At 43.9% G+C, this 10456-nt stretch overlaps 1 protein-coding gene across 1 annotated transcript in view; it reads left to right on the top strand.

Moving 5' to 3' along the window:
• The first annotated feature begins 3247 nt into the window (after positions 1 to 3247).
• Positions 3248 to 10456, top strand: part of SCML2 (Scm polycomb group protein like 2) — a 75970-nt gene continuing 68761 nt past the window's right edge. Inside the window, exon 1 of the mRNA XM_048287134.1 lies at positions 3248 to 3322. The gene's annotated coding sequence lies outside the window, so the exon portion shown is untranslated. The remainder of the gene's footprint in view (positions 3323 to 10456) is intronic.

Below are 10456 nucleotides of genomic sequence, written 5' to 3'. Positions count from 1 at the left end.
TACAATGTTTTCCTTGTTTGCTGAAAGAATATCGTATGAAGCCATGTCAAAAATCTTACTAAAGTGACATCCCACATGACCTTCAATGTTTCTCCTCTGCTGATGATTCCTCTTACATTGTTGCAGGAGAGATTAGATTAGACATCTTTTGTTCTTGACAAAGCTGTGTTGGCTGTTACTTGTTGTGTTACAACTGCTTAAAGATAGCTTGTTTACTTGCTCCAGTATCTTCTCTGTGTACTGAGGTCAAACAGATTGGTATATAATATCCTCTTTCCTTCTTTCCTTTTCAACAATACAGTTTGTCCCCCCTTTAATATTCCTTCACTGTAAATTATCAGTGATAACCATTGGAGTTTTCATCATCCAGTCCTTTAAATTCAGTTGATGGAAAAGCAGCAAATTGTGTTTGAATAATTTTTCACTTGGTCCTTTGATTGTCAAATCTGAAATCTGTCTGTTTTCCCAATTATCAATAATGCCTCAGATATATATAAATATGTATAAAACTAAAAATTAGATAAAAAATATTAAAAAGCTTGACTTTCTCAGTGTTGTCTATTAAAAACTTACCTGTTCTGCTTGATACTGGCATAATCATGTGCTTGATTCTTTCCAATGTCTGGTAATGTACTTAAAATTATTTCGTCTTATCCCAAATATCCCTTGCTAGCTGTGTCTCATTTTCTGCTGCCTTTTCTGACTTTATCCCTGCATGATCAGGCTACACGTCCGTAGCTCCTCCAAGTAACCTGACCCAACTTCTCTTTTCTGGATACTTCATTCCTATCTGAGGCTCAGGAGGAGCTTGTGACAGCCAGGCTGATCTTTTACTCTGCCCGTTGTATTTTCTGCATGGATAGTTCATTTACTTATACTTTTAGTGTTATTTCTTTGGGGAAGTGACAGTTCTTAAACGGTTTTTTTTGTCTGCATCAACCTAACAGAGCATCATGTTGACCACTTGTAGGAGTTCATGGGAGTCTACCTCCATAAAATCTATTTTTTTGTGTGTTTTGATGCTGTTGCTTCTTTCTAAAATCACTGAATCTTCCTGCAAAAAACTACGAAGCCATATATTTATGTATGTATACATATATTTGTATATGTATACATCCATACTTAACATATACATGCAGACGCACATGTCTATCTCTCTCTTTGTGAAGAACACTGAGAACTTAAAAACATGCCTGGTTTTTCTGACCCAAATATTTCAGTTCAATACCTACAAAAGAAAATGAAAGGTGATGGGCGAGTCACCAGAAAACAAGCTCATTATTCTACTGGAAAATAGAAGCAGTCAGGATTTCTTCGTCCTTTTCTAATAATCCTGTAAAGAAATTTTTTGCTTTACATCAGCTATAGCTTGTAGGTGGAAGACACATGTGAAGGCATTATAGATCCATTTGACTCCTGGACTAGAAGAGCGTTAATAGTTTTCTTCTATTCCTCTCTTTTTACTGGTGATGTATTTTGTAGACATTTATTCTTATGACTATTGTTTATTCTGCTTCATCACATCAGGGGTCTAAGAAGCAGGATTATTGTTGGCTGGGCTTCCTGATTTCAGCCTTCTGGGAAAATTATGAGCAGGTATAGGACTGCACCAGTTCATGTTTGATGGCTCTGCAACAACAGCTGCAGAAACCAGGTGTCCCACTGGCTCCCAGGGAACAGATTCCTCAGATGTTGTATCTAGCACTGGCTTGGGTTTAAAGAATAGCTTTAAAATATATTTTCATTTTCTCTGTGTCTCACAGGGACTTATTCTGTGACACTCGGCACATTTTTGTATCCATCATTACAATGAACATAATTTCTCATTTTCCTGCAAAAGTTCAATATTACAGGAAGGGGAAAATATTTCAAATTAAAAGCGGCATTCATCTGCATTGGTGATGAGCATAACACACTTCACTATAAAGGCTTTCTGTACATGTTTCAGTATTTCTTTCTCTTGTGTATTTTAATCACTTGGATTAGCATATTTTTACTTGTTTCTTTCATGTTGTCTAAATATTAAATATTTATAAATATGTCAAGGACCCATTTTCCTTGTTTCTAAAGGGCCATTTACTGCTTATGAGAGTGCTTAAAATAAATTGTTAGTAGTAACTTGCGGTATATGCAGGATACTAAAGTGGGCTGTATGAATTTTGCTTTCATACAGAAGAGTGTGAGGGGGGTTGGGTATAAATTTGGGGTTTCTTTTCTGTGGTTTGGTTTTGGTTTTTTTCTTAATTAAAAAACCTCATAGAATCTCACTCTCATGGGTCTCATGACCTTGGCATAATTTTGAATTTAAAATTTCATTTCCAAGTGATGTTAGGTAGTGAAGATGAAACCTGGGCACAAACTCCTCCGAATGCTGGTAGCGTTTAAGGTATGATTTTTTACCATTTATGCTCATGCCTACACGCCTCTTAGGGTATGAATTAAAACACCCAAAGCTTACAAAATGGGAATGCACGCTCCCAAAAAGCCAAGGAAGAGCTTTTCCTATTCTACAGCACTTACAAGCGTGGGTGTCTGTAAAATAATTGTGTGATATTTCCCAAGTGGATATGCACCGATTATAACGTGCGTTATACCCGTTATAAGTGGTTATTTATAATTCTACACGTATACCGTGATCACTGGTGCACGTACAATGCAGGGCACTATTCACCACGTGTACACTGGCGGTGCCGGTACCACCGCGCTGCGGCTGCAGCGCACGGCACCGGCTGCCTCAGGTTTCCCCTCAGAATCCCCTGCCATCCATCCCCCACGCCTTTTCCAGGCGTTCACTGCTCACACCGAAGTCTCCTACACAAACACCTGCCAAGGGCTCATTTTCCCCCCCTCACAAGGCGGTCCCGCTCCCCGGGTGCAGCAGTTCCCGCCAACCCCGACCCTCCCGGCCGTCGGCGTCCCGCAAGTCCCGCTCCCTCCCGCCGCAGGTCCGGGTGCAGCGCGAGGATACTGACAGCGCAGGGATGCCGGCGGGGCGCGGGGATGTCGGGCGTGCGGGGATGGCGGAGGGCTGCGGGGATGGCGGCCGTGATGGGATGGAGGCAAGGCGTGGAGATGGCGGGGGTTGCGGGGATGCCGGCCGTGAGGGGATGCCGGTGGCGCGGGGATGCCGGCGGGTCGCGCAGCCCCGAGCGGTACCGCCCCAGCCGCGGCGGGCGGAAGGGGGACGGCGGGGGGGGGAGGCCCCGCGCCCCCGGTGCCGCTGCCGGGCATGCGCGGTGCGCCCGGAACATGGCGGCGGCGTGAGGCGAGCGATGGCAGGAGCGGCTTGACAGGCGCCGCGGACCCGCGTCCCGCCCGCCCGGTGAGTGGCGGCGGCGGCGCTTCCCGCTCCCCGCGGTGGCGGGCAGGGGGAGGGAGATGCGGAGAGAGAAAGGGCGGGGAGGCGGGGGTCGCGCCCCCTCCCGGGGCTCGCACCGCAACCTCCGTCCGCCGTGGCCGCGCCGGGCGCCCCGGTCCCGGGTTCCCCTCCTCGGCAACACCACTGCGCTGCGGGCGGCACCGGGGCTGGCCGGGGCTGCCCCATGCTCCAGCGGTGCGTCCCGGTCTCTTGGCACTGGCCGCTCCCCTCCCCTGCAGGCTGAGCTCCCAGCGCGGCGGGTCCTGCCGACCCCGCCCGCGGGTACCCGCGGGTGGCCGAGTACGAGCGCAGCTGCGAGGGTGAGAGGAGTGGGCGGCTCTGTCTCCCGGCGCTAACAAAGTGCCTCTCTCTGTCCGGGAGTGGCCGCGACTCCCGGATAGCAGGAGCTCCGGGGAGCAAGGGCGGCACGGGAGGTCCCTGAGCCGCCGGTGCCTCCGGGACGAGCGGCGGGGCCGGCAGCGTTTGACAGGAGCGCGGGCAGGACACGCCTCCCCTCGCTGGGGCGGCCCCGCTGCCTCCCCCGCGGCGGCGGCGGCGGTGGTTCCGCGCCCTCCCGGCCAGGGCTGCGCCTAATCGTCCTGCCCAGCGACCGCCGAGGCTGGCGAGGGGCTGGGGGAACGGGCGTCGACCAGAAAAGCCGGATGCGCGTTAAAAATCATTTAATTCGGAGCGCTCGCTTGTGTTGGGTAAGGAGGCTGGGGGTGCCGCTTGAAGACAGCGCGGTGTCGGACGTGGCCTGTTGTGCGGCACATGTCGAGTTGCGATGCACTACGACACCGATCCCGTTTTCTTTACAGTTAAACTGCGTGTGTGGCATATACTGATTGCCGACTTAACGGGGATATCTTGCACGGGGAGTCATAATTTTGGCTGGTCCAAAGAAAGTAGTTCAAGTATGGAAAGTTCTGTTACAGCATTCTGCATCGTTGTTGTCTTTAGCTGCTAGGCTGACCTACAAAACACATTGCAGTGCTGTAGTATGTATCAATATTCAAGTTAAATTTTATGCTCAGTTATTCTTTAGGAGTGAAGGCAGGGTTTAAGTGTTAATACAATTTAAAGTTGATGTATTTCCCTACAGTTATTTTCTGTTTCTCACTGATGAGTTAGACTATAAGAGATAGCAAAAAATAATTCTAAGACCTAAAAAGTTTAATGGAAATGGGAAATACTGATATTTTAGTGAGATCTGGTCATGTAAACTTTGCTTGTGACTCACACATATCCTAACTAATGTAGACAAGGTGACTAAAACTTAAAAAGCATAGACTGACTGTAGATATGAAAGTCAGTTTTCAGAGCATGCTGTGTCTGACTTGTAAACAGCTCTTCAAATTTGACTGGTTATGAATTTTTTATAATTCAGAGTAACAGTCTTAAACCTTTGGATTTTTAAATCATTCGTACTGCATCTTCCTATTTGGAAGAGGCAGAGCAAAGTAGTTGGTGGGGCAGTCGCTCAGGGTTGGTAACAACTGCAGCACTGGTTCAGATGGAGCAGTATTGCAGGAAGGCGTTTGCTGTGTTACACTTGGGTTCTGGGCTGTCACGTTAATCTTACGGAATAAATAGGGGAGGGAATGCGTTGCACTGTACCAGCTCTCCCTGGGCCACCATCAAGTGTTGCTCAGGCCACAGCAACCCACAGCCCACGCGAGTGGTCGCACTTACAGCATGTCCAGAGAAATTCCTTGTACAGCCAGGCTGTGTGTTTGGGAGCAGGGGGAGCTGATTTTCTCCCTTAGGGTACCATAAAATGTAAGTACTATTTAAGGATGATATTACTTGAATTGATATAAAGAAAAAGCGCATTGGAGACACCTCTGTTAGTACTTTATTTATGGGAAGTTGCACAGTAATGCAAGCGGGAGGCTGCAGGAAACAGTGTATGGTGAAACTGAAGTTGAGACCGGGAAGTGTTTGTATGGCTTTTAACTTTAACATGGTCTAGTCTTGAATATGAAAGTAGAGTTTACTAATTCTGCTTGAAACACGGTTGATGGAGTTGATGCTTTAGTTTTCTATTTGGTGTAAATAGGTAACAATATTAGTGTGATATCTTTCAGGTTGCTTGGTATTTTATATTTTTGTAGTAATGCTCAGATTCAGCAAAAACAAATGTTGGCTTTTCATGCTGTGCTATAGCTGCAAGTATAAACTACTTCCACAGCAATTAGAAGCCACGTAGATATGAGAACATAACATAACTAGATTGTTTTTAACATTCACACATATGTAAATATTGATCTTGATGCAGGAATTTTAGGAAACAAGCAATGGCAGTACTTTAAGATATTTTTCTTTTGACTTTGTGTGTTTCTACATTGAATGTACAGATGCTTTTTTTTCCTCCTTTGCTGTGACTGCTGTTGCTGTGTCCAGATAGTGTGCTCTCATAAGGCAGAGGCATTGTTTTCTGGAGTAACTGCTCGAGTTCAAAAGAGGCATTTCGTTAGTGTGAAATCTGTAGTACTGAGAAAGTATTAATTCCATTACCTGTCTAAAATTTGTGTGTATAAAATGCAGATTTACTTGAGAGAATGTGAAAAAACTTGAAGCAAACATAGGTAGCTGCTTCTGCCTGTTGTACATAGGTGTCTTTTGTTGTTTTCTTGATATTCCAGTGGGATCGTGAGCTGTGAGCGAGTCCTGTTTATTCCCTTTACTGAATGAATGTACAGGGACAAATGAAGTCCTCACCAATTATCCGCTGCTACTAAATAGTGTCACTAACAGGAAACTACATTTGTCATTAACCGTTCAGGACACTGCAGCTGGCTTTCTTATTTATCTGGATACATCTACCTCAAACAAGGCTGAGTGAAATACATAGTTATTCTTTTCGTGTTTTAAGGAATTCTTTAGAAATACTAGTCTATACTAGATAGTCTACTGTGATATTTTCTAAGTGTAAAAATAGAACAAATTGCAGGTAGGGACCAGGACACTGTTTCAAGGAGTCTAGACAAGGGAGGTTGTTGAGCAACTTTGTGACCTCCACATCTGCAGGGCATTTAAAGTTCTGTTCATTCCCATTTGAAAGAAATAGCCTTAGGCATGCAGCCTTTGTGCCGATTGCTTCTTTCAGAGATTAAAATCTTAAATGTAAAGGACTATACCATTTGTATTCTTTAAAGTGTAAGACATGCAACTGTAAGTTGCCCAGAATGAGATTTTTCTAGCATGTGGGAAGAGCCAGAAAAGCCCATATAAAATTGTCAAGGCATAATAGAGCAGTGGGTAAAGAAGAAGCAATGAAAATGTTAAATTTAAAGTTCCAGAATATTTGTTAATATTGTAATACAATTTGATGAATAATTCTTTATTACTGTGATTTATGTTTATGGTATATGAGGGTGCTTTTCCTAGAAAATTTGTACAGCTTCTTTGGAGACTTCTTTTAAGGTCCAAGTGTTCTATAATTCAGTTTTGGGAAGCTTTTGGATTAGTTATTTGCAGATAAGTTTATTTTTGCATTGAAACGATGACTGGTAATAGTGTGTGTGAGCAACTTTCCTTATGATGACTAAGTGGAGAGGCAGTTAATTTGTTTGAGGTAAAGTCACTAAAAAGTGGGGCAGTTAAGTCCTTAAGTGAACTGTAGGGTTTTTTAAGAGTATGTTTCCATGTAAATACTATTTTTGTACCTTCATGCACCTGCTGGCTGACTTGACGTGTGAGGGCTGAGGGTGTGCACCCAGCTCCTGCCGCAGTGCTGGCCACGGAGCAGCAGCAATGCTGCCTTGCTCCTGGGGGCAGCAGGGGATGATTTGGTGAGTCACCTGCTCAGTCCAGCTGTGTTTCTGTAAACTCATCACATTGCCTAAAACTCATATTCTGTATCTGTGATCTCTTCAAGTAGATTACCATCTTTTGGGATGGGAAGGGTGGCTTCAGGTACCTGAGCCAACAGTGAGCAGGCTCCCCTTTTATCTGTGGCAGATCTATACACAAAGAGTAACTGGTGCATAAGTGGTGATGATGACTGTCAGAGGTACTTTTATTTTGTCCTTGTTAGTCTTTCCACTTGGTCAACAAGGGTGTAGATCTGGAGGATAGTCAGGAGCTGCCTCATAACCATTCAGAAAGCAGCAGCTGTGTCTATCAGCCAACTTATCACTTTTACTTATTTGGGCTTGCTCTGATAGTTTCTTTTGTATACAATGGACATTGGGCACAGGTACACACAATTAAACGGTTTGTAGTAGAGGGGATGTAATGTGTTAATACCCTTAGCACTGTGTGTATGCAGGGATATGCTGTGTGCGTGCCCTTACCAACTCTCCTCCCAAGATCCCTGTCAGAAAAACTAACAGCTTTACTTTCTATGTCTTTTGGATAGGACCAAAAATTCATTATTTTCTTATCTTGGGTCTAAATGAAGTATAGATTTCTTCTTTGTGATGTTCCATGTCTCTTCTATTTCAGCAATGTTGTTTCAAGACTGTTTCATAGTTCTGGACTCTAACTAAGGCTCTTGCTTTATGGGTAGCAGTTGATCAGTTTGGATCCAAGTTGGTGCAATACCAATGGGGTGCTTATTGTGATTCTTACAAGCACTCTCTTCCTGCTTTTCTGAATTACTAGCAGAGCCTAATATCAAAGTCTCTCTGAAATACTACACCTTTAACAGAATTTTGGTGCCTTCTTATGTGTTTTAATAGGGTGATAGCCTTTCTACTTCACAGGTAAGACACTGTCTAGATATCTTATGTACAAGCTAATCCTGAAGTACATTTTCTTTTTTGGCTTTGTAAAAGTAATGCTGTATCCAGTTTATGCTTGAGCAGTGTTTTGGACTGATTACTCTTTTTTTTTTTTTAACCCTTAAGTGGTTTATATTCTTCCTATTTGTATGTTGTCATCTAAACCCAAGTAAGACATTCTATTGAAAGGTAGATGCACTGTTCAGATAATTTGATTCTAGGCCTTAAACTTCACAAATCAGGTGAAATTCTATTTAAGATACCAAGGGGATTCTGTAATTTTCATTTCCATCAATTTTAGTAAAAGGGATGAATTTCTTTGATGGAAATCTAAGTCAGTTGTCTTCAGGTAATACGAGACTCATTTTACTGTGGGGCAAAGACGAGGTTGAGCCTTTCATCCTCTCTACCATACCTTAGTTCAGGGAGCAGCTGAAGTTTATAAAACCTATAAGAGAGTAGCACCATTTTAATGAGGTGCATACCTAAAATGAAGCGTGTACCATTATTTATGTACTGTGTGGAATCTATCAGAGATTAATGCAGGCAGGTTCAGTGGGAAGGAGTGCAGTTCTTGGGGCACTTTTAAAAGCCCACTTAAAAAGGACAGTTTGTAAAACTGAGTCTTGTGCATGGAGGAATGTGAAAGGGTATCAGAGCTGCTAAATTTGGTGGAACTCTTTATTGTCATTAGTGTGTGTCAGGGGCTCAAAGATTAAAAGGGCTGCCGCATGTTTGATGGCACTTCCCCTACCAAATCTCTTGTATGTGTACCCTGCACTGGAGGGCTGTAAAGAGGCAGACAGTGGTTTTCTGGAAAGGTCAGATGATACGAACTGTTTTCAATCTCAAAATAAGCAGTGTTGTAGTTAGGTTGAAAACTTTGAATATGTATGTAATTATTTTTCAGCTTGTTGTAGGAAAACACTACCTAGTCTGAATATTCCCTAATGCTCAATGGTGTAAGCACTGGGTGGATGAGAGAGGGGGGATTGCATTCAGAAAGGCGATCTCCAGAAACAGCAGAAAGGGAGATACTCTGCCTCTGTCCTGGGCTGAAGCCACATCCAACTAGTGAAAGGTGTGCAGTCATGCTGAAGAAGAGGTGGAGATTGCCCTGTTACTGCTTGCTTCCCCTGTGGGTTGTTTTTTTTTAATATAATTGGAAAGTTTTCATAGAAGGAAGTGGGAAGAGAAATACAGATTTGCTGCAAATGTTCATGATGCTTTAAGTCTTTCGTCTTCTTCCATTTTTGAAGAGTGAAGCAAATAGTACAGCGGAGTATTTGCAGCTGTCTAGTCCTTTGAGCATTTAGGAGTTGTTATGTCTTTTATGACCTGTTAGTGCTTTGTTAGCTGCAGAAATGTCTAGCAGCACTGAATGGTCCTTTGGAATGGCACTTGGTGTGATTCTTGGGGTTGTCCTGTCCAGGGAGCCTTGTCCTGTCCTTGATGATCCTTGTGGGTCCCTTCCAACTCACAGTATTCTGTGATTCAATGATAATGTTTGTCCAAATAGATCAAAAAATATTTTTGGTGGCATCTGCACGAAGATCCCTTGTGTAAGGGGACTTTTGGTGGAAACAGCACAGGTATCAGCACCAGCAACAGGTGAGTCTAGTGCATGTGCCTAGAAACTGCAAGGAGCTCCCTGGGGTTTTCTTCCCACAGAAACATTGTCTCAACAGGCGAGCTATCAGGAGATTGCTTAAGGGTTGTTTAGTTCTGGTTGGTTTGGTTTTGTTCTCTGACTGGACACCAGTACGTGGGATCAGTGTAGTTACTCCTTTATGTAAGACAGGCTACACCATGGAGTGTTGCAGCAGCAGAAAAATGTGTTGAGGCAAATTGTGTCTTTGTTAATATACAGTAGCAGGGAGTCCCAGTCAGCAATATGTTGTTTGGATTCTCAAGTGGGACAGAGAAACAGATATATTACATGCTGGAAGAGGATGGTAGCAGAAGTACGTTGCTGTTGGCATTGAGTACAAGGGAGGGGAGACAAGCATGTTGTTCTGAAACAAGGTAACTTCATCTGGGTTGCTGACTGCAGTCGGATCCTGTGCAGAAACGTCCCAAGGCTGTTCTCCATGCCTCCAATGAAAAAATAAATTGTGCATGCTATTTGACTTCTGCAGATTTCTTCATCAGAGTAAAAGTGCGTATGTTTCTGTGGATACTCTGTTGTGAATAAAAAATCTGGACCTTGGGGATGAATTTGCTGGCTATGCACTGTGTGGATAGAGCTCTGTTGGATCATATCTGAACCAAGCTTTCACAGTCCTTTTCCAGTTTGAAGGCAGTGTAAGAAGGGAGGAAGGCAGAGTTGCCTAAAGGGTTAAAAATCCCCTTTCTGCCATTGGGCCTCTGT

Source organism: Corvus hawaiiensis, chromosome 2 (assembly GCF_020740725.1).
Source record: "Corvus hawaiiensis isolate bCorHaw1 chromosome 2, bCorHaw1.pri.cur, whole genome shotgun sequence".
Taxonomy (NCBI): Eukaryota; Metazoa; Chordata; class Aves; order Passeriformes; family Corvidae; genus Corvus; species Corvus hawaiiensis.
This window is presented reverse-complemented; position numbering and strand designations above follow the sequence as displayed.